Source organism: Jaculus jaculus, chromosome 4, assembly GCF_020740685.1.
Source record: "Jaculus jaculus isolate mJacJac1 chromosome 4, mJacJac1.mat.Y.cur, whole genome shotgun sequence".
Lineage (NCBI taxonomy): Eukaryota > Metazoa > Chordata > Mammalia > Rodentia > Dipodidae > Jaculus > Jaculus jaculus.
The window spans coordinates 125132676-125157754 of NC_059105.1; the positions used below are offsets into that span (position 1 = coordinate 125132676).

At 39.0% G+C, this 25079-nt stretch overlaps 1 protein-coding gene and 1 non-coding gene across 6 annotated transcripts in view; both read right to left on the reverse strand.

Annotated features, from left to right (window-relative positions):
- The window catches only part of Ccdc88a (coiled-coil domain containing 88A), a 206830-nt gene that overhangs the window by 161217 nt on the left and 20534 nt on the right, over window positions 1-25079 (reverse strand). The window lies entirely within an intron of this gene.
- On the reverse strand, window positions 23551-23741 carry LOC123460573. Its single transcript, XR_006637107.1, has one exon. It is a non-coding gene; the product is annotated as a U2 spliceosomal RNA (small nuclear RNA).

Consider the following 25079-nt stretch of genomic DNA (forward strand, 5'->3'; position numbering starts at 1 on the left):
TTGCCAAGACCAATATGTTGAATTGTTTCCCCTATTATTTTCTTCTAGCACTTTCAAAGTTTCAGGCCTCTCATTAAGGTCTTTAATCCATTTGGACTTAATTCTTGTGCATGGAGAGAGAGAGAGTCTATTTTCATCTTTCTGCAAATAAATATCCAGTTTTCCCAGCACCATTTGCTGAACAGGCTGTTTTTTCTCCAATGAGTATTTTTGGCATTTTTATCGAATATCAGGTGGCTACAGCTACCTGGACTTGCATCTGGGTCCTCTATTCTGTTCCACTGACCTACATGTCTGTTTTTGTGCCAGTACCATGCGGTTTTTATTACTATGGCTTTGTAGTACAGGTTAAAATCAGATATAGTGATGCCACCAGCCTCATTTTTGTTGCTCAGTATTATTTTAGATATTCGAGGTTTTTTGTGATTCCAAATGAACTTTTGGATTGTTTTTTCTGTTTCCTTGAAGAATGCCTTTGGAATTTTAAGGGAATTGCATTAAATGTGTAGATTGCTTTTGGTAAGATTGCCATTTTCACAATACTGATTCGTACAATCCAGGAACAAGGGATGTTTCTCCACTTCCTACTGTCTTCTGCAATTTCTTGCTTGATTATATTAAAGTTTTCACTGTAGAAATCCTTTACTCCCTTGGTTAGGTTTATTCCAAGGTACTTTATTTTTTTTGATGCAATTGGAATGGGACTGATTCTCAGATTCCATCCTCTGTGTGTTTGTTGTTAGCATATATAAAGGCTACTGATTTCTGTGTAATTATTTTGTATCTTGCTACATGGCTGTAGGTTTTTATCAGCTCTAACAGTTTGCTAGTAGTCTCTTTAGGGTCCTACGTATAGAGTCATGTCATCTGCAAATAATGATAACTTGATCTCTTCCTTTCCAATTTGTATTCCTTTTATGTGTGTCTCTTGCCTTACTGCTATGGCTAAAACTTCCAGCACTATATTAAATAAAAGTGTGGACAGTGGACACCCTTGTCTTCTTCCTGATTTTAGTGGGAAAGCTTACAGTTTTTCCTCGTTTAGTAATATGCTGGCTGTAGGGCTGGAGAGATGGCTTAGCAGTTAAGCGCTTGCCTGTGAAGCCTAAGGATCCCGGTTCGAGGCTCAGTTCCCCACGTCCCACGTTAGCCAGATGCACAAGGGGGCGCACGCGTCTGGAGTTCGTTTGCAGAGGCTGGAAGCCCTGGCACGCCCATTCTCTCTCCCTCCCTCTATCTGTCCTTCTCTCTGTGTCTGTCGCTCTCAAATAAATAAATTTTTTTAAAAAATGCTGGCTGTAGGCTTGTCATAAATAGCCTTTATTATATTGAGATATGTTCCTTCTATTCCATCTCTGTCAGACTTTTATCATGATGGGATGTTGGATTTTGCCAAACACTTTCCCTATGTCTAATGAGATGATCATGTGATTTGTGTCCTTCAATCCATTTATATAAGGTATTACATTTATAGATTTACATATGTTGAACCATCCCTGCACCACTGGGATAAAGCCTACTTGGTCAAAGTGAGGGATCTTTCTGATATATTCTTGCATGCTGTTTGCCAATATTTTGTTGAGAATTTTTACATGTATGTTCATGAGAGAGATTGGTCTGTAATTTTCTTTTTTTATTCTATTTTTGCCTGGTTTTGGTAATGCTGGCTTCATAGAAGGAGTTGGGTAGAATTCCTTCTTTTTCCACTTTATGGAAAAGCTTAAGAAGCAATGGTGTTAGCTCTTCCCTGAAGGTCTGGTAAAATTCACCAGTGAATCCATCTGGGCCTTGGCTTTTTTTACTTGGGAGATTTTTGATAACTGTTCAGATCTCCATACTTGTTATAGGTCTACTTAAATTATTAATCTCATCTTGACTTAATTTAGGTAGGTCATATAAATCAAGGAAATCATCCATTTCTTTGATTTTCATACTTTGTAGAATATATGCTTTCATAATATTTCCCTATGATTTTTTAAATTTCTCTGGCATCTGTTGTGATGTTACATTTTTCATCTCTGAATAATTTGTGTCTCTTCTCCCTTTCTTTTGGTTAGAATTGCTAAGGGTTTATCAATCTTGCTTATCCTTTCAAAGAACCAACTCTGTTTCATTAAGATCTGGATTTTTTTTTTTATTTCATTAATTTCTGCCCTAATTTTTATTATTTCTTCCCATCTATTGATTTTTGGTTTGCCTTGTTCTTCTTTTTCCAAGGCTTTAAGGTGAAGCATAAGGTCGTTTACTTGCGAACTTTCTAGTTTCTTAATATAGGTACGTAAGGCTATAAATTTACCTCTTAGGACTGCCTTCATCGTGTCCCAGAGATTTTGGTATGTTGTGTTCTCATTATCATTTGACTCTATGAATTCTTTGATTTCTTTCTTGATTTCTTCATTGACCCATTCATCATTTAGTAGTTTAGTTTCCATGATTTTGTGTATGCTCTATAGCCTTTCTTGCTAGTGATTTGTAGTTTAATTCCATTGTGGTCAGATAGAATGCAAGGAATTCTTTCAATTTTCCTGAATTTGTTAAGATTTGCTTTGTGTCCTAATACATGGTCTATTTTAAAGAATGTCCCATGTGCTGCTGAAAAGAATTTATATTCTGCAGTATTTGGATGAAATGTCCTGTATATATCTGTCAGGTCCATTTGTTCTATGACCTCATTTAACCCAGATGCCTCTCTGCTGTTCCCCCCGCCCCGGGATGACCTGTCAATTGATGACAGTGGGGTGTTAAAAGTCACCCACTACCACTGTGTTTGCTGTTATTTGTGACCTTAGTTCTAAAAGCATTTGTTTGATGAATTTGGGAGCCCCCATGTTAGGTGCATATATGTTTAGGATTGTAATGTCCTCCTGTTGTAGTGTGCTTTTTTTTTTTTAATATTTTTTTTGTTCATTTTTTATTTATTTATTTGAGAGGGACAGACACAGAGAGAAAAACAGAGGGAGAGGGAGAGAATGGGCGTGCCAGGGCTTCCAGCCCCTGCAAACGAACTCCAGACGCGTGCGCCCCCTTGTGCATCTGGCTAAACGTGGGATCTGGGGAACCAAGCCTTGAACCGGGGTCCTTAGGCTTCACAGGCAAGCACTTAACCGTTAAGCCATCTCTCCAGCCCTGTAGTGTGCTTTTAATCAATATAAAGTTATCTTCCTTATCTTTCTTGACTAATGTTGGAGTGAATGAAGTCTATCTTGTCAGATATTAGGATAGCAACCCCTGCTTGTTTTTTAGGCCCATTTGCTTAAAACAGCATTTTCCAACCATTCACACTACGATAATGTCCATCCTTTGTAGAAAGGTGAGCTTCTTGGAGACAACAAATTGTAGGATCCTGCTTTTTAACCCAGTCTGCAAACCTATGTCTTTTGGTTGAGGCATTGAGACCGTTGATATTAAGAGATATTATTGAAAGGTATGTATTTATGTTTGCCTTTTTTTTTTTTTTTTTTGTAGTTCCGGTTCTACCTTTGCTTTCATGTGTTAGCTAGTATTTGAGGATTGTTTGTTTTTTCCAGGTTCCTTATATGTCTTTCCTTCTCTTCGGCATGGAGGATTCTTTCAAGTATTTTCTGTACAGCTGTTTTGTGTTCAAATAGTTCTTATTTCTCCATCTATTTGAATGGGTAACTTTGCAGGATAAAGTCATCTTGGTTGACAGTTGTTATCTTTCAGAACTTGGAATACATCACTCCAAGCCCTTCTGGCTTTTAAAGTTTGTGTTGAGTAATCTGCTGTAATCCTGATGGGCTTGCCTTTGTAGGAAACTTGAGTTTTCTAACTTCTTTCAATATTTTTCCTTTGCATTGTGGGTTTGATTATAATATGACAAGGAGAAGTAGTTTCCAGGTTTTGTCTGGTTGGGGTTTTAAAGGCTTCCTGTATCTGCATTGGCACCTCTTTCCCAATTTGGGGAAGTTTTCTTCTATGATTTTGTTGAAGACGCCTACTATGCCTTTGAATTGAAATTCTTCTCCTTCTACTGTGTCCTGAATTCTCATGTTTGATCTTTTCATTGTCCCAAATATCTTGAACTTCCCATTCATACTTTTCTATTAGTTTGTCTTTCTCTTTGTTGGACTGTATTAGATCTGCCACCTGGTCTTCTAACTTAGATATTCTATCCTCTCCTTCATCCATTCTACTGGTGAGATTTACAGAGTTTTTTATTTCATTAACTGTGTTCTTCATTGCTAGTAATTCTGACTGGTTTTTCTTTATTATGTCTAGTTCCTTGTTTATGTCTTGTATTGATCTCTTTGTTTCATTAAATTGCTATCCGGTGTTTGCTATGATTCCTTTGATTTCCTCTCTCATTCCTTTGATTTCTTCTTTGACTTCTTTGAACATATTTACAATCATTCTTTTGAAATCTTTCTGAGGCATTTCCTCTAACTCGTTCTCACTGGAGGTCATTTCTGATGCATTAATACTTTTTGGTGGATTTATATTGTCTTGATTTTTAGTGTTTCTTGTGTTATAATGTATATATTTTTGCATCTTGGATTAAATTAATGCTTGGATTTTCTAGTTAGCTGGGTATTCTTAGCTGTATCAATCAATTTAATGTTATATATCTTCAGGGTAGGAGCTTAAGGTGTTAGGTATGGCTCTTAAGACTGTCAGGGTATCTACAAAGGTGTTCCTAGGCGTTGGGTTTGCTGCTTTTTGAGTATTCAAGTAGGCTAAGTGGAACAAAATACAGATACATTCTAAAATTTAACTAAACAACGTACACATTCAATGAAAAACAGTACCAAGTATTTATAAAACAGTAGGTATTATAACAACCAGATCCTCTATCAACAAAGAGGTTAAGATTTCTGGTCTGTTGAGGTTCCAAACGTCAGCTTGTGCCCAAGTGAGACCCTTCCCTGGTGCAATCCCAGTTACCTTTTTGGATGATTTTGGTCTCAGTTATGCTGTGTTCTGCTTGCATCCCTCTTTGGTGTCCTGTCAGTTCAAGTAGGCTAGCTGGATTGGTGGACCGCTGTTCTGTTTTCTGGAGCTGGGCACCAGCTTTTACTGTGCGGCAAGCAGAGCCTAGCAGCTGTGGCCCCGCAGACCTGGCACCGCCACTGCTGGATCTGCCAGAGGTGCTGCTGCTGCTGCTTGAACCAGCACTGCTAATGAAGTAGCCAGCGCTGCCAATACCGAAGCCGGAGCCGCTGCCTTGTGCAATTTTTTGTAGGTGGCATCCCAGCACTTGGGAGGCAGAGATAGGAGGATTACCAGGAGTACAAGGCCACCCTGACACTACACAGTGAATTCCAGGTCAGCCTGGGCTAAAGCGAGACCTTACCTTGAAAAATAACAAAAATAATAATAATAAAAGTCTTGAATAAAATTTGAAATTTTGTAGTCTTTTGATATTGATAACCGATTAGTCCAAAACCATTTATTGAAGAGTATCACTTCCCACTACTCTCTAGGATACATCAGAGTTCCATAGACGTGTGGACCTACTTCTGCACTCTGTTCCACTAACCCATTTATCTATTCCTGTGCCCTAAATCATTTTGCAAAAAAATAGGAAGTGTCTGGGAAAATGGTTCCATGGTCTAAAACACTTGTTTCAAAGCCCACCCACTCAGGTTCAATTCCCAAGCCATCCACATATGCTGGATGCAAAAAATGGCCCAAGTGTCTTATGTTCACTTTCCGCAGCAAGGGATCCTAGCAAAACCATATGCACATGTATACAGACATACACAAAATGCTTTTTCATCAGGCTTAGTGGCACATATCTTTAATCCCAGCAATCAGGAGGCAGAGGTAAAAGAATTACTGTGAATTCAAGACTAGCTTGGGACTACAGAGTAAGTTCCAGTCAGCCCAGGCCATAGCGAAATCGTACTCAAAACAAAAGGGCTGAAGAGAAGACTTAGCAGTTAAGACACTTGCCTGTGAAGCCTAAGGACTCACTTTTGACTCTCCAGGTCTCATGTAAGCCAGACACATGGTGATGCAAGTATGCAAGGTAGCACATGCATACAAGGGGATGCCCACATCTGGAGTTTGATTATGGTGATTGGAGGCCCTAGCATGCCAATTCTCTCACTCTCATTTTTTTAAAAAAAAGGCATGGACTGGAGGGACAGCTTAGCAGTTAAGGTGTTTGCCTGCAAAGCCAAAGGATCCAGGTTTGATTCCCCAGGACCCACGTTAGCCAGATGCACAAGGGGGTGCACACGTCTGGAGTTCGTTTGCAGTGGCTGAAGGCCCTGGTGTGCCCATTCTCTCTCTCTCCCCCTCTTTCTCTGTCAAATGAATAGATAAATAATTTTTTTAAAAAAAATGGCAGCCTGTTGGGCTTTCTTCACAAAAATATATTATTATATAGCTTAATTAGCATTTAAATTTTACCAATTTAAGCCTTCCTTGCTTTTTTTTGAAAGTCCTTATCTACATATACATCTTAAAATACTGTGTTTATCGTTTCCTCGAAAATTTCAAAGTTTCAGGTATTCTATTATAGCCTTGATGCATCCATTTTGAACTGATAATTGCACAAGTGAGAAGACTGCATCTAGTTTCACTGTTCACGCGCATGTTGTCTCTCTCCCCCTCCTGTGTGTGTGGGTGTGTGTGTGTGAGAAAGATTTTCCCAGCACCATTTATTAAAGAGGCTTTTTTTTTTTTTGAATCTCTGTCAAAAAATAAATAAATCATGTGACTGGAGCTGCTTCATTTATTTCTAGGTCCTCTATTTTATACCTTTAGTTCAGTGTGTTCCATTAGTAAAATTATAAGAATTTCCTCATAAAAGTCTTACATAATATTTCTTACTTGAACTTTTGATACTTTCATGAAAATATTTTTCCATTTCTGTATTTGTTTGTCTATTTGAACACTGCTACTATAAGAATAGAAAAACTGTGGCCTTTTGAAGAGAGAATTTCTAATCAACCACCTTCCAAAATTAAGTTTTTCTTTTCTAAATTAGTTTTGTACTCAGTGAATACAGTCAATTTGGTACCATTATTAGGCTCATCTATTACCTAGCCCCTCCCCTTGGCCCCTCTTTGTTGAAGTATATGGGTCATCTATATTTCTTTATTGCATTGGCAAGCAGTAATCATGGTAACATATTCTTATCTTGTTCCCAAATTTAATGACACTACTTTTACTATTTTATCAGAAACCCATGATGTTTGCTTTAATTTTCTGATTAATATACTCTGTCATGGTTTGGATCTTAAATGTCTTACAAAGGCCCATATGTCAAAGACTTAGTCCCAAGTTTGTCCTTATTAGTGCCTAGTTTTGTTTTAGAACACTGGAGTTGTGCCCTTGAAGGAGACAATAGAACTTTCACCTATATTCTTCCTCAGCATGAAGTGAGCAGCTTATTTTACCACATACACCTTGCTGTGACATTCTGCCTCACCATACACCCTAAGTCCTACAGATCACAGACAAACCTAGGAAGCCACTTGTCAAAATATGCCTCTTCTCTTTTTAATATATTTTATTTATTTATTTGAGAGAGAGAAAGAGGCAGATAAAGAGAATGGGTACACCAGGGCCTCTAAGCCACTGCAAATAAACTCCAGATGCATATGCCCCCTTGTGCATTTTCCCAGCCCCCTCTCCTCTTTTTAAATTTTGATTTTGTCACAGTAATAGAAAGCTAACTCGTACATCTACTAGCAGATAAAATTGCCTTTTATTCTTATTCTACATCTGAATGGGTACTGAATTTTATCCAGTTTGTCCTACAGTTAACTTTCATCTGATCCTTCTCCTTTAATATATGGATTAGACTGTTACATTTTCTGATAATCATCATAAATATTTTAAATGCTTTTCTTTCTCAGGACTAAGACATGGTAAAACTATTCCCTTATTTTATATTAAATTCTAACCAATGCCATTTGGACTCTCACTTGCTCATCAGACCTGAAAGCTCCTTGACAGACCATATCTTATTAATGTATTTTTTATTTTTTAACATTTTATTTCTTTATTTATTTGAGAAAGAAAGGAGGAGGAAGAGGGAGAGAGAAAGAGTGGGTCCTGGGGAACTGGGGTCCTTAGGCTTTGCAGGCAAAAGCCTTAACCACTAAGCCAGTTCCCCAGGCCCTAATGCTTTTATTTTTAAGAGCACATTTCCTAACACGAGCATTATTTTTTGGTGCATGTGTATGCGTGTGTGTGTGTGCGCGCGCACGTGCGCGCCTATTTGTGGTATGTATATGATGTAAAATATATACATGTGTGTACAGATGTATATACCCTGCACACACGTGTGACACAGTCTCTCACTGAAATATGGAGCTGCATTTTAGGTCAGACTGACTGATCAGTGAGCCCTAGGGATTCTCCAGTCTCTATATTTCCCCGCCCCCACAGGGCTGGGGTTATAGGCATGTGTGGCCATGCTCAGTGGTTTATGTGGGTGCTAGGGAATCAAACTCAGGCAGTCTCAGGCCATCATGCCTGCACAACATGCACTCAACCACTGAGCCATCTCACTAGCAACTTTTTGTTTGTTTTTCTGAGGCATGGTCTCACACTAGCCCAAGCTGACCTGGAAGTAGGCTTGCCTTGAACTCCTAACTCCTCAGAGTCCTAAATTCTGGGATTAAAGGCATGAGCCATCATGCCCAGTTTCAAGAATTATCTGAATAAATAAAAATAAGTGATTAGAGGGCTGGAGAAATGGCTTACCAGTTGAGGCACTTGCCAGTGAAGCCTAAGGACCCAGGTTCAATTACCCTGCCGGTACCCATGTAAAGACAGATGCACAAGGTGGTGCATGTGTCTGGAGTTCATCTGCAATGGCTGGAGGTCCTGCCATGTCCATTCTTTCTCTGTGTGCCTCTAAAATAAATAAATAAAAATAAAATATTTGCCAGGTGTGGTGTGTACACCTTTAATCCCAGCACTCAGGAGGCAGAAGTAGGAGGATCATCATGAAATCAAGACCAGCCTGGGACTACAGAGTGAGTTCCAGATGATTTGGGATAAAGTGAGACCCTACCTTTAAAAAAAAAAAAAAAAAAGAGGGTTGTAGAGATAGCTCAGGGGTTAAGAACACTTAGCTGCAAAGCTTAAGGACCCATGTTCAACTCCAAAGAACCCACAAAAGCTAGATACACAAGGTGATGCATGAGAAAGGTCACACATGCTCATGAGGTGGCACAAACACCTGGAGTTCAATTATGGTGGCTAGAGACCCTAGCATGCCAATTCTCTCTTTTCCTCTTTCTTTCTTTCTCTCTCATTAAAATAGGGCTGGCGGGGGGGGGGGGTAGCTGGAGAGATGGCTTAGCAGTTAAGTGCTTGCCTGTGAAGCCTAAGGACCCCGGTTCGAGGCTCGATTCCCAGGACCCACAAGGGGGCGCACGCATCTGGAGTTCGTATGCAGTGGCTGGAAGCCCTGGCGCACCCATTCTGTCTCTCTCTACCTCCTTCTGTCACTCTCAAATAAATAAATAAATAAATAAATAAATAAATAAATAAAGCCTATGTGACCTTAAAAAAAAAAAAAATAGGGCTAGGGAGATGGCTCAGCAGTTAAGGCATTTGCCTGCAAAGCCAAAGGACCCAAACTCAATTCCCCAGAATCTATGTAAGCTAGATGCACAAAGTAGAGAATGCATCTGGAGTGCGTTTGCAGCTGGAAGCCTGGGCACACCCATATCCTTCCTCCCTCCCTCCCTCCCTCCCTCCCTCCCTCCCTCCCTCCCTCCCTCCCTCCCTCCCTCCTTCCCTCCTTCTCTCTGCCTCTCTTCTGTCTCAAATATATAAACAAAAATAAAATACCAAAAAAATATTTAAAAAATAAGTGATTATCTGGGCATGGTGGCACACACCTTTAATCCCAGCAACTGGGGGGGGGGCAGAGGTAGGATGATCGCCATGAGTTCAAAGCCACCCTGAGACTACATAGTGAATTCCAGGTCAGCCTGAGCTAGAGTGAGACCCTACCTGAAAACAAACAAACAAAGTGATTAAAGATTAAGAAGAGGATTTTTAAAATTTGCCTTCAAGTGACAATTAGGAGATGACATCCTTGGCAATCTCAGACACTTCCCATTAACACTTCTGTCTCAAACCAAACAGTTATTCAGTTAAGTAACAAGATTCCTAAAGCACAGTATGGGATTTGTGGAATGAGGAAGAATACGGTATGATAGGCTAAACCTGACCTATATAAATGATTCATGCTTACTGCAAGGGAAACAAAGAATCAGATCAGAACAGCCCAAAGCAAATGAGAACTTAAATGGAAAAGCAGGTCTCTGAAGTAAGGCCGCCAACCAAAACTAGTTATTTGTACAAACAATGAGATGATTTCGCAAAAGTGAGACCATGTATCATGGTAAACAAAGACAAACAAACAGCAGCTAGGGCAAGTCATGGTAAGACTCAGAACACTAAAGGGAAAATCTTACTTAAGGCAATAAACTCTAGTACATTTTTGACCAGTTAACTAAAAAATTATACATTGATCCAGGCATGGTAGTACATGCCTCTAACTCATTGCTGTAAGTTTGAGGCCAGCCTGGAACTACAGTGTAAGTTCCAAGTCAGCCTAAGCTACAGACTGAGACTCCATCTTGAAAAATAAATAAATAATAAATAAATAAAAATTATCCATTGACAACCTACTATACTGGCTATACTGCTTAATGTATAAAAGCATCGTTTATCCAAGCTACCATTGTGGAGTACAACTAGAAAAACACAGAATACAGATTTTAAAAATGTATATTAAGTATTTGTACAGATATATGTAAACATTTTACTTCAATCACAGGCATTCATTAAATACATTAGCTTTCTAGCCTTCTTCTATCTTTATCTTTTTCTTTATATAATTGAAGTCCCTCATATACTGCTCATTTATGACTGCTCCTATTCACACACAGATAACATTTACAGTAGACCTACAAAATATTGCAGCAATATATAGAAATATTATAAATCAGAAAGTTGAAATCCAACTTTTAGTCTACTTATGACCATAAAATTCTTTTCCTTTATTCACTTTTAGATTTTTCTCTTACAAAATTGTTTAGGGTTCTCTCTCATATGCAGATACCAGCTTAAAATTTTTAGGTTTGTATGTGAGTTGCAGTAAGAGTCAGCAATAGAGGCCAAAAAGCTGGAAAGAGCTCATGGAGCTTCCATCAATTCTTGTGTCTATGCTCTACTGCAAGACTGGGGTTGTAAAGGTACAAATCGTCATGCTCAGCTATTCTACATGGATCTGGAGATTTGAACATTCTCAGGAAGAGCCATCTTTCCAGCCTTCTATTCACTATTCTTTTTTTTTTTTTTTTTGAGGTAGGGTCTCACTCTAGCCCAGGCTGACCTGGAATTCACTATGTAGTCTCAGGGTGGCCTTGAACTCATGGCGATCCTCCTACCTCTGCCTCCCAAGTGCTGGGATTAAAGGCGTGCGCCACCACGCCCGGCCTATTCACTATTCTTAATACAATCTTTGTGACACAAAGTTAGCAACTTTACTTTTCTTTTTTTATTATTATTTATTTATTTATTTGAGAGTAACAAACAGAGGGAAAGAGGCAGATAGAGAGAGGGAGAATGGGCATGTCAGGGCCTCCAGCCACTGCAAACGAACTCCAGACATGTGTGCCCCCTTGTACATCTGGCTAACGTGGGTCCTGGGGAATCGAGCCTTGAACCGGGGTCCTTAGGCTTCACAGGCAAGCGCTTAACCACTAAGCCATCTCCCCAGCCCTACTTTTCTTTAAAATGAATTTCTAAAGCAGTTCTTGATGGTGTATGCTTGTAATCCCAACTACTTGTGATATTGTGGCAGGAGAATTACAAATATAAGACATGTTTGGACTACAGAATGAATTCAAAATCATCTTGAGCAACTCAGTGAGACAATGGTTTCAAAATTAAAAAGAGGGGCCGGAGGGATGGCTTAGCAATAAAGGTGCTAGACTGCAGAGCCAAAGAACCCAGGTTTAATTCCCCAGGATCAACGTAAGCCTGATACATAAGGTGCTACACACTTCTGGAGTTCATTTGCAGCAGCTGAAGGCCCTGGTATGCCCTTTCTCATTCTCCCTATCTATCTATCTATCTATCTATCTATCTATCTATCTATCTATCTATCTATCTGCATCTTTTGCTTTCTCTCAAATAGTAAAAAATAATAAAAAGAAATATATATTTTTATTTATTTATTTGAGAACAACAGAGAGAGAAAGAGGCAGAGAGAGAGAGAATGGGCGCACCAGGGCCTCCAGCCACTGCAAACAAACTCCAGATGCCATGTGCCTCCTTGTGCAGCCGGTTTACGTGGGTCCTGGGCAATCAAACTGTGGTCCTTTGGCTTTGTAGGCAAGCGCTTTAACCTCTAAGCAATTTCTCCAGCCCTGATTATACCTTTTTTTAAAGTTAGTTTTGTTTGCTTTTATGGTGCTAGAGTCAAATCTGGAGCCTTGCACATGCTAGCTAAGTATTCTACCATTTATATCCTTACCTTCAGAATATTAAATTTTCCTGTTAAATTTATGTCTAGTACTCTTAAATAAACCTTGAAATTTATTCAATTACGAAATCTGAAAGCTATCCTTGTATAAGGCTATTCTAAGAATTAGCATGGCTTCAGAATGTAATTTTTGGTTATATTAAAATCTTTCAAGACTTTTTGCTAAAAAATTTTAAGTTTTACAAAATTTTTATAGCTTTAGCTTTTTTTTTTTAATTTTTTTTTTGTTCATTTTTATTTATTTATTTGAGAGCGGCAGACAGAGAGAGAAAGAGGCAGATACAGAGAGAGAGAGAGAGAGAGAGAGGGAGAGAATGGGCGCGCCAGGGCCTCCAGCCACTGCAAATGAACTCCAGAGATGCGTGCGCCCCCTTGTGCATCTGGCTAACGTGGGACCTGGGGAACCGAGCCTTGAACCAGGGTCCTTAGGCTTCACAGGCAAGCGCTTAACCGCTAAGCCATCTCTCCAGCCCAGCTTTAGCTTTTAATAAAAACTGCTTTGAACAATCAAGATAGGTCTGTGTATACAAAAAGGAGTTTTCATGGGGTTTTATCTTTTTAAAATATTTTATTATTTATTTGTTTATTTATTTGACAGAGAAAGAGGGAGAGAGAGAATGGGCATGCCAGGGTCTCCAGCCACTGAAAATGAACTTCAGATGCCTGCACCCCTTTGTGCATCTGGCTAATGTGGGTTCTGGGAAATCGAACCTGGGTCCTTTGGCTTTACAGGCAAATGCCTTAACTGCTAACCCATCCCTCCAGCCCAGGGTTTTCTGTTTTTTGAGACAGGATTTCACTATGTCACCTAGGCTGGCTTTGGATTTGTGATCCTCTTTCCTCATCTACCTGAGAGCAGGGATTACAGAAATGTACTGCCATGCCTGGAAATTTTATATACTAGTAGTATGAGTTCAGATTACTTTAGAAATGAGGCAAAATGAAACTGTAACTTAAGCTAGAGAAAGTATATTTTTTAACGACAGGAATATAAACAGCTAAAATTAACCTTTAACAGGAATCTTAAAGAGATGAGATAAAAAAATTACATCTTTTTTATAAAACGGCTGCTTTCTACCTGCAAATCTTTGAGATGCATACATGAGATCTGAGGATATTTCAGTGTTCTGGAAGACCCCGTTAAGAAGTCCAACAGAATAGTAAAGCTGTTTCGAAAGGTTAATTAATACCCAGGCACACAACAGGCTTGCCAGTTTCAATTGGTAATAATTTGCAATTTATCCTGAATCTACTTGAATGCTATTTTAGTATTAAAATAGAACTGAGAAGTTTCTAATTCCTTAGAATCATTATATATTACATCATATTCGTAAATTTTCTGAACTTGTAAGATAAGCTAGCCACTGACAGGCAGCAATAAACTTTCCATTACAAGGCTCAAGTTTCCCATCTGAGGCACTCCTAATTTGAGCAAGAGTCATAATGACATGTGTTAGGGCCAGAGGAAACATGCTCTTTTCCCCTACGGATGCTGCTCTACTTATCTAAGAAAAGTTGTCCTTACATAAACCTCCCTAAAAAGTTCCAAGTTTCATCCCTATGAGAAATATTTGAGTATTTAAGGATGAGTTTGCACAGAATCAAGTAAATCAAGGCAATTAGTAACATTAGTAATATACATAGTAATAACATAAGACACTGATTACATGCCAGGCCAAAACACTAGTTTTTATAAGAATCTATCTTTTAGAAAGTCTTCTTTAAAAACATGAGTTACAGTTGGGTATAGTGGCACATGTCTTTAATCCCAAGCATTCGGGAGGCCCAGGTAGGAGGACTGCTGTGAAGGCTACCCTGAGTCTACTATAGTGAATTCCAGATCAGCCTGGGCTAGAGTAAAACCCTACCTGGGGAAAAAGATGAGTTACTTAATGACACACATATAATGTGCTAATTGAACCACCATCTTTCTAATCAGTTATTTTCAAGGTAATACAATCTCAAAACAACTAGTTGATTTATAAAATAAAAATGAAATATGCTTTAGTAACAAATAACCTAATACTACAGCTCAAATGTGTCCAGTAATAAATTAAATGCAACCTGGCAGTAAAAGAGAGCCTTGAGCATTTCCACATTTATAAATGACCTACTTATTACAGGATGCATTAATTCCAATTAAAAGATAAAGAGATAAAAGTGTTATCTACTACTATACATAAATGTTTAATTAGGAAAAAAAGTAAAGGAAAAACTAGCAATTTTGCAATAATACTTTAAATATTTATTCCTGTACAAAGGAGTAAGTTTTTACTCATTGCCTAATGTCTATGAAAACAGAAATCTGATAGTTTTAATGGCATTATGCTCTTCTATCTACACTCCAAATCTGTTGTGTGGCCTCTTGAGCATCTGCCTGTGTCAGTGCTTGTTGCAGTCCGGTTCGCATTGCTGGTAGAAATCACCCAACCAAGAGCAGCTTCTGGGAAAAAGAGGTTTATTTGGCTTACAGGCTCGAGGGGAAGCTCCACGATGGCAGGGGAAAACGATGGCATGAGCAGAGGGTGGACATCACCCCCTGGCCAACAGAAGATGGACCACAGCAACAGGAGGGTGTGCCAAACACTGGCATGGGGAAACTGGCTATAAAGCCCATAAGCCCACCCCCAACAATACACTCCCTCCAGGAGGCATTAATTCCCAAATCTCCATCAGCTGGGAACCTAGCAATCAGAACACCTAAGTTTATGGGGGACACCTGAATCAAACCACCACATTCCACCCCTGGCCCCCATAAACTGAATATCTGTGCATGATGTAAAATACAATGCATTCAGTCTGACTTTAAAAGTCCCCATAGTTTTTTATCAATCCCAATGATGTTCATACATCCCCATAGTTCAAGATCTTTTAACTGAGCCATAATACCAAAATATAACCTCAAAAAACCCATAATGACACAGAATAAATATTCACACTGCAAAAGATGGCATTGGGCATAGTAAAGAAACATTCAACCAATGCAAGATTTAAAACAACCAGGGCAAACATCAAACTCTGTAGCTTCAAGTCCAGCAAATCTAGCCAGTGACAAATCTTCAAGTCCGATAATTCTAACCAGCAACAAGTCTCTGGCATTCCAATTCTGCCCCTCCAGCTAGGCTACTCACAATCCTGGGAAACTTCATCGGGGCCAGCAGCCATCTCATGGTCCCGGCATCTCCACTGGGTCTCCACTGCAAGCCACGGTTCATCCTCAAGGCCCCATGGGGTCTCTATGCAGGCAACCAGCAAACCTGCTTCACACTGCCCATGGCCATTTCCAAAACACAAAACCGTGTTGCAAACTCAATGACCCTCTTTCCAGCATTTCTTATACTCCACAATACCAGGTAGGGTGCCAATTTGTTAATCCAGGGGGGATTAAAGCAGACTTTGAAGAACAGGACACTCCTTGAGCACTCAGACCCCTTCAAAAGAGTTGACATTCTTCTTGTTGCCCTAGCGCAGGTCAGCTAGCCCAGTCTCAAAGGTTGTAATCTCTCAGTTGCAGCTGAACGGGCAGCAGTTCACCCAAAGATTTTCCTTTCTGTGCCATATCCCTCTGCACACACCAGTTCATTTCTACGCTAAGCAACCCTGCACAACTTCTCAGGACATGGGCACAAGAGCAAGCTTCTCACACAAACTGCTAGCCCAGTCCAAGCAAAGCTCTTTCTCACCCTCATAAGCCAAACCTCACAGTCCATAGTTCTTACTGCCTTCAGGTCTTTCAGCTCTGACCAGGATAGACCATCAAGCTGTACTTACAGCACTGCAAAGCATCTCTTAGGCCAAGGTTTTAAATCCTCCGACATTCCTCTTGAAAATCAGCTCCAAAAGGCCGAAGCCACACAGTCACGTGTCTAGCAGCAACCCCACTCCTCGGTACCACTTTACTGTTGCAGTCCGGTTCGCATTGCTGGTAGAAATCACCCAACCAAGAGCAGCTTCTGGGAAAAAGAGGTTTATTTGGCTTACAGGCTCGAGGGGAAGCTCCACGATGGTAGGGGAAAACGATGGCATGAGCAGAGGGTGGACATCACCCCCTGGCCAACAGAAGATGGACCACAGCAACAGGAGGGTGTGCCAAACACTGGCATGGGGAAACTGGCTATAAAGCCCATAAGCCCACCCCCAACAATACACTCCCTCCAGGAGGCATTAATTCCTAAATCTCCATCAGCTGGGAACCTAGCATTCAGAACACCTAAGTTTATGGGGGACACCTGAATCAAACCACCACAGTGCTTAAGTGATGATGCTTATGAGCCACCAGTGCTTTTACTGTATGTGCTCATGCTTTTGATCATGCCCCTGTAATTTAAAACTAGCTGGATAAGCTTTTATCCTTAATTTCTGAGATTTCACATTTTATAACTATATAACCATTTGCATGTCCCTATGAAACATTCACAATATTAAATGATTTACATATCTAACTTAAAATATGCATAAACCAGAGCTCTTGCTTCATGAAAATAATTAACTATGTAAAGATTATCATCACTAAGGGCTATCCAAACACCAAATATCTCATTCCAGATTATAATCAGGGAAATACGTGGCTGTTTTAAAAAGCATCTCTTCAATTAATTTCCTCCTCTTCTTACCTCCTCATAAACTCAATTACTGTGCATGATAGTTATCAATGTAACCAAATAGTAATATGTTTTATATATCTATACAGTATTTTCTTAATGATCTTCACAATAACAAGTAATTCCTAGAAAAAGTATGTACCATATAATTACCACATAAAGGTTATAATTATAACTCCTCTCCTGTATTTAGTTCTATAATTTTGGACATGCTGAGTTCCTTCAAAAGTTTCTAGACACTAGGAAGGCAAAGGTAGGAGGATCATTGAGTTTGAGGCCAGTATGAGACTACATAGTCAATTACAGGTTACCCTAGGCTAGAGTGAGACCCTACCTTGAAAAACAAACAAATGGGCTGGAGAGATGGCTTAGCAGTTAAGTGCTTGCCTATGAAGCCTAAGGACCCTGGTTCAAGGCTCGATTCCCCAGGACCCACATTAGCCAGATGCACAAGGGGGCGCATGCGTCTGGAGTTCGTTTGTAGTGGCTGGAGGCCCTGGCACGCCCATTCTCTCTCTCTCTCTCTCTCTCTCTCTCTCTCTCTCTCTCTCTCTCTCTTCCTCTTTCTCTGTGTCTGTTGCTCTCAAATAAATATATAAAAATAAATACTTAAAAAAAAAGAAAAACAAACAAAAAATATTGAGTTACTTCAAGTCTCTAGAGTTTTTCTAGTTAGCCAGAGATGAAACATGATGTTCACTGATTTAACAAAAGCAATGCATTGGTTTAAAAATTGCAAACGGACACAAAAATTATAAAAGTCAAATGCTATACATACACTTTAGTTTCTATCTCAATTGGATAAAATAGCTGAAGACACACACACACACACACACACACACACACACTGTGCTTTTCCTGGCTATGCTGGTGATTGAACTCAGGTCCTTTATACATGGCTAGGTAAGCACTCAACCACTGAGCTACCCTATATTTCTTATAGAATGAATCAGTATGAGGCCTTTAAGTATTAAGACAGCAGTTTATTTTAAAAAATGTTTTTGTTTAAATGGTTCTTTTTTCAAATTTATTTATTTGAGAGTGACAGACAGAGAGAGAGAGAAAGGGAGAATAGGCGCGCCAGGGCTTCCAACCACTGCAAATGAACTCCAGATGCATGTGCTCCCTTGTGCATCTGGCTAATGTGGGTCCTGGGGAATCAAGCCTCAGGGTCCTTAGGCTTCACAGTTAAGCACTTAACCGCTAAGCCAACTCTCCAGCCCTTGTTTTTTTTTTTTTTTTTTTTTTTTTTTTTAGAGAGATAAAAGAGAGATGAACAGGAAGAACAGGTTCGTCAGGTCTCTAGCCACTGCAAATGAACTCAAGACACATGAATCACCTTGTGCATCTGGCTTTACATGGGTACTGGGGAATCCAACCAATGTCATTAGGCTTTACAGGCAAGCACCTTAACAGCTGAACCATCTCTCTAGCCCAAGACAGCAGTTTTTAAACTGTATGGTCTCATAATCCCTTTCTACTCTTAAAAATTGGGACCCCCAGCACAATCCACCCCACTGAAACCAGAGGAACTGGGGAAATGAGTAAGAGGGCTGCTTTCTTAGTGAATCTGATACCAGAGCAAGAGTGAATAAGATAGACACTGAGGACACTCAACACCTACAAAACGAGAAATTCAGAAGCTCCTAACAGCCCACTGAAGTAGACCTAAACTACTCCCAGCATGGTTCAGGGAATTTGGCAGAAGAGGGGGTGGAAAGATTGTTAGAGCCACAAGTTGGGACATTTTGCACAGAGATATTGCCTCTCCCCCATAATTGATTTCTGCCCCCATAATGCATGACCCATAATCCCTATGGGGTTGACCTGCATCCCTAACAAAGAAGGCCTCTTCAGAAAAGGGGCAAGAGTGAGGGAAAGAATGGTACCAACATGTGTTGTCTACATATTAAATATGTCCATATCTAATACAAATAAAAAAAAAAACTGGTAACAAGGGCTGGGGAGATTGCTCAATGGTTAAGGCATTTGCCTGCAGAGTCTAATGACCAGAGTTTGAGCCCCTAGTACCCACATAAAGTCAGATGCACAAAGTGGCACATGCATCTGGAATCCATTTGCAGTGGCTGGAGTGCCCATTCTGTCTGTCTCCTATCTCTCTCTGTTTGCAAATAAATAAGTAAACAAAGCTCAAAGAGAATGCAGGTTTAAAAGAAAACTGATAACAAATCAATACTAAAAGAAATCACAGAGAAGAACAAGAAAAGTCAGGAACAAAGGAGAAGAGAAGGAGGGGTGGATATGAAGTATTTTTAAAAGGTGAACCCCACTGTTGGCACTCATTTATATCCTATAAATAAAAGCTTATACTCACACACAAAAAAAAAACTGGGACCCCCTACAAAGCATTTGTATATGTTGATTATATCTTCACATATTATGCTAGAGATTAAAATTTTTAAAAATTAATTCACCTAAAAATAACAAACTTCATGCTAAAAGTTTTGTTGTTGTTATTGTTTTTATTTGTTGTTGTTGTTTTTTTCAAGGTAGGGTCTCACTGTAATCCAGGCTGCCCAGGAACTCACTACGTAGTCTCAGGGTGGCCTTTAACTCACAGCGATCCACCTACCTCTGCCTCCCAAGTGCTGGATTAAAGGCATGTACCACCACACCCAGCTAAAACAGTTTATTTATTTTTGTATAAATATCTTTTCCAAAGCAGAAAAAAGATTTCAGTGGGAAGTGACAGTGTGTTACATCTTTGTGAATCTCTTCAGTGTTTGGCTTAATGGAAGACAGCTGAATTCTTACACCTGCTTTTATATTCTATATGTACATTGTTTTGCTTTCAGATCATTATTGGTTATTCTTTTTTTTTCAACTATAAAAATAGAATTTATTTCAATTATATACAGATGCATACAGAATAAAAAATACATTTACATTCTACTTCTTTTTCTCATCTAGAAAGTTATGTATATAGTATGAACAGCTATAAGAAATCCTAAAGTTACCATTTTCTTTCTTTGATCTGAAATCTTCCCACAAATGGACTAGTCTTACCATCTTATGCTATGGCATTTACTTCCCCTCCACAAGAAAACTTATCACACCACATATATCTGGCAGGTATCTTTAGCTTAAAGGACACACAATGCTACAAAATATTTTGCAGCAAAACATTATTGGTTATTCTTTGATACTACCAAAATTTAAGAAAGAAGCACAGCTAGTGCAATGTGGTTTATGAAGCCATATCAATAAACTTTTCTTACTTTACCTGACATTAAAACCTACTGGCTCAGGCCAGGGCGTGGTGGCGCAGGCACTTGGGAGGCAGTGGTTGGTGGATCGCCATGAGTTCGAGGCCACCCTGAGATTACATAATGAGTTGCAGTTCAGCCTGGACTAGAGTGAGAACCTACCTCAAAAAATCAAAAAACAAAACAAAACAAAACAAAAAAACCCTACTGGCTCAATCAATAACACTTAGAGGGAAAGAAGGGAGGAAGAGAGAGGAAAAGGATAGGAAAAAAATCCACTGGTCTAACATGAATGTGAATTTATTAATATAATATACTGTAACTTTAAATATACCAATTTTTAGCAGGGTATGAAGTCCGTAATTTCAGCACTAGGAAGCTGAGGTAGGAGGATCATGAATCTGAGACCAACTTGGGCTTGCATAGCAAATTGGAGTAAAGTTATAGCTATATAAACAAGCTCAAAAACAAGAAAGAGAAAGAGAAAGAACAGAAAAGGGAAAAAGTCAATTCTTTGAATTATACAGATTTCCCAAATGTTAGTTCATCTTGTTATTGAAGATAAAAAAAAAAAACACTAATATCACATCTGATCTCACTAAAAGTCTTTAAATATTGGTAAGCTGCCAAACTCATATTTTCTATAATTCAGATTTCATCAGTGACAACAGACATAATTAACTTTTTTCCTTGAAGTGACAGGCTTAATTTAATCATTTTTGAGTAAAGATCTGTCATAAATAACCACAGTTTATGAATCATTTCTTTCAAGTAAAAATAGTGTCTCTCAAAGTAGCAACTTGTTCAACTTGTAGTTGAAAAACTCCTACAAGTATTTCCTAGAGATAGTCAAACTTTATCATGCAAAACAATTGTTTTGTGAATACTTCCCTTTTTGTCCCATAGGCACACAGACAAGTTTGGCTGGGTGTGATGACTCAGACCTATATTTCCAGCAATCTGGAGGATGACAGAACTGCCATAATTTTGAGGCCAGCCTAGGATAACTGACTTCCAGGCCAGCCAGGGCTACAAAGCAAGACCCTTTCTCCAAAAAAAAATAAATAAATAAAATAGGTGTGGTGCTGCATGTCTTTCATCCCAGCAGTGGGAAGGTAGAGGTAGGATAGGAGGATCGCTGTGAGTTCGAGGCCACCCTAAGACTACATATTGAACCGGAATAGACAGAGTGAGACCCTACCTCAATTAAAAAGAAGGAAGAAAGAAGCAGGAAGGAGACAGAACACAGGCCTGTATCCAAGGCAGTAACTTTACTGCTTCATCAAGGACTTTAAAAAAAAAAAAAGTATTAACTACAAGCAAATAACATGAAGAATATATTATCTACCAGCTCAAATTGGTAAAATTCCTTCATTGTGCCAAGGTAGCAGCAGTTTTATTCACTTCTCTTTCTGTCTCTCTCTCTCTCTCTTTTTCCTTCTTTCTCTTCCTTCCTACCCCACCCTTTTATTTGAGATAAGGTCTCATTCTGTAATCCAGGTTGGCCTTCAACTCACAATCCTCTTGCATCCATGTCCCAAGTGCTGGGATTACAGGCATGTGCAACCAAACCTGGCCCCACCTTTAGTCTCACACCATCAGTGCTTCTGTAGCACAAGATAAAGGGAAATGGAATGCTAATGGTATTTCAGAAACAATTCTGATCTCACAAGACAACTTTCAGTCCCTTTGGAGTAGCAAGGGTTTAATGTTCTCACTTTAAGAACCACTGTATCAATCACTGCTGTAGGTATTGAGAACTAACAGCATTATGCTTAATAAGGTAATGAAACACTTATTTACATAGTGGCCAATCACATGATCAGTGAATGAAATGGAAGAAGACTGTTTACAGGACCAATGGTCATTGACCTCTGATGGAACCTTTCTTTACCTGTTGTCCTTTACCTTAAGACAATATCAGGTTTGTTCTTATATGCCTTAATCAGTGTTCTAAGGCATATTTACTTCAGATCTAGAGACAAGAAATCCCAAAGTGGGCTGATGTGTAGACAGAAAATTCCCTTACTACCATGACTTTGACTCCCACATTCCTATTGTGATAAACTAAAGATCTTTAACCTGAATTCTCCTCCTAAAGCAATTTAAATTGTTTTCTTGATTACTGAAAACAGTGTGTCACTTTTTTTTTTTTTTTTTTTTTTTTGGTGGTGCTGGAGATCCAAGACCTTACACTTGCTACAAAAAAGCAGTACCATTTACGTACATATTATTTTGAGACAGGATCTTGCTATGTAACCCAGACTAGACTAGAACTCATGATCTTCCCTAAGCCTCAGGAGTACTACTCACTGTTTGTGAAAATTAACAAAGCCTTCTAAAATTAAGAAATGCCTTAAAAATGTTTTACAAGTAATAGAGAGAGATAGACAGAGAGAATGGGCAGGCCTGGGCCTTTAGCCACAGCAAACAAACTCCAGATATATGTGCCACTTTGGGTATCTAGCTTTACATGGGTACTAGGAAATTGAGCTTAGGTAGTTAGGCTTTGTAGGCAAGCACCTTAACTGCTTAGCCATCTTTCTAGCCCCAGAGTAACAACTTCTAATTAATGAACTAAAATGTAGTCATAGACACTTAACCCAAAACAGGTTTTTAATTTTAATTAAGAAAACCTTTTTTATTTTAATTATTTTTTGAGGTATGGTCTCACTTTGTCCCAGGCTGGCCTCAAACTCACCTCACCTACCTCTGCCTCCTGAGTACCTGAATTAAAGAAAGGCATGTGCCACCACACTGGGCTAAGTTTTAATTTTTTTTTTTTTTGTTTATGTATGGTGTATGTGCATGTGTGTATGCATGGTGCTTATCAGAAAACAGCCTTGGGTGTCATCCTCATCTTCTACTTCCCTTGAGTCAAGGTCCCTCACTGGCCTGGAGCTCATATACAGACTGGCTGGCCAATGAGTTCCAGGGATCCCACTTTCCTAGCACCGGGATTATAGGCACTCATAATCACATCCAGCATTTTTATGTGATTACTGAGGAGCCAATTTAGGTCTTCATGCTTGTATGGCAAACACTTGCAGAGAGATAGAAACACTTGTAGATAATGGCAAACACTTGACTCACTGAGCTATCTCCCCAGCTCAAGAAAATCCTTTTTCATCATCAATTATCTAATAGTAATAAATTATTTGGGACTACTCTAACATTATAAAGTCCTATTAAGTAAAAGTATAGTGACATTACCACAATATATATATTTTTTTTTTGGTGCACCATTCCTGGAGGTACTGCAATACCAGGTCGATGCATGGAGTGGACGGAGCAAGCTCCTATTCCAACTCCAAGCTCCAAAAATCCATTTAATATATTGTCCTCGGATAGAGGATGTATCAGATATTAAACTGATAAAAACAGATATTACACTTGATCTTAGCCAAAAGGCCGAGAAGCAATCCACAATATTTTTTAATGCACCAGTAAAGTACTCCAAAAGGATCCATGCTAACTACAATATAAAACCACCAACTTTAGATAATAATCTATTGCACAAGTATGGCTAAAGACAGACAAAAATCAAAGACACAATAAAAATGAGATAAGTAAAAGACAAAAATGTGGCAGGCTCAGTGGATCAAGTGTTCATTGCTCAAGCTGGAGTACCCAAATTTGAACCTCAGACCCCATGTAAAAAGGTTAAAAGCCAGAAACTATGGTGAGCTTTTATAATCTCAGCACACTCACACTAACTTCAAATGGGAGATGAACACAGGAGAATTTACCAGAAGCTTATGGTGAACATAACAAAGAATAACAGCAGAACTAGAAATTCACCTCAAATGACATGGACAGGCAGAGGACTAATCTAAAAGTTGTTCAGTGACCTCCATATGTGCACTGTGGCAATGCATTCTCTGTTGCATGCAGGCACACACTCTCTGTTGCAGTCAATTTAGCATTGTTGGCAGAAAATACCCAATCAAAAGCAGCTTGTGGGAGGAAAGGGTTTATTTTGGCTTACAGACTTGAAGCTCCATGATAGCAGGGGAAAACAATGGCATAAGCAGAGGCTAGCTTCCAACTAAAGATCTTTGAGCCGGGAGGGGGATGGCTACAGATCTTCCTGCCTCACCCTCCTAAGTGCTGAGAAAGTAGGCATGTGTCATCATATTTGGCTTTCAAAAAGTCTTAATAGTAAGGGCTGGAGATCAGATGCCTTAGTGGTTAAGGTGCTTGAGTACAAAGTCAAAGCACCCAGGTTTGATTCCCTAATACCCATGAAAAGCCAGATACAATCATTCTTCAAAGATTGAATCCAAACTAAATTCCTCCATAGACAGTTTTCCATAAATATCCATACTTTTACAATCTTTCTTCCTCTCCCTCTCTCTCACACACACATAGGAAATATGTAAAACCCCCACAAATTAAAGAAAAAAAGGAGACAAAAAACAATGCTTATAAAGAGAGATTTGTTTTCTTTTTCTTTTTTTTTTTTTTTACTCATTAAACATTTATTTTCTTAAAATATAAAGCTCATTAGTAAAAATAACTACACATCAAATTCATAATGTTTTCAAATCTAGGATTCATTATAGATCTATTCATCTTAGGATATGCACCTGATAGTTATACAGCATTGCTTAAAGATAAAAAAAAATAATCAATGTGCAATATATTCATATAGTAAATTTACAATTTAAAAAAAAAAACAACACTGCCGGGCATGGTGGCACATGCCTTTAATCCCAGCACTTGGGAGACAGAGGTAGGAGGACCACCAGGAGTTTGAAG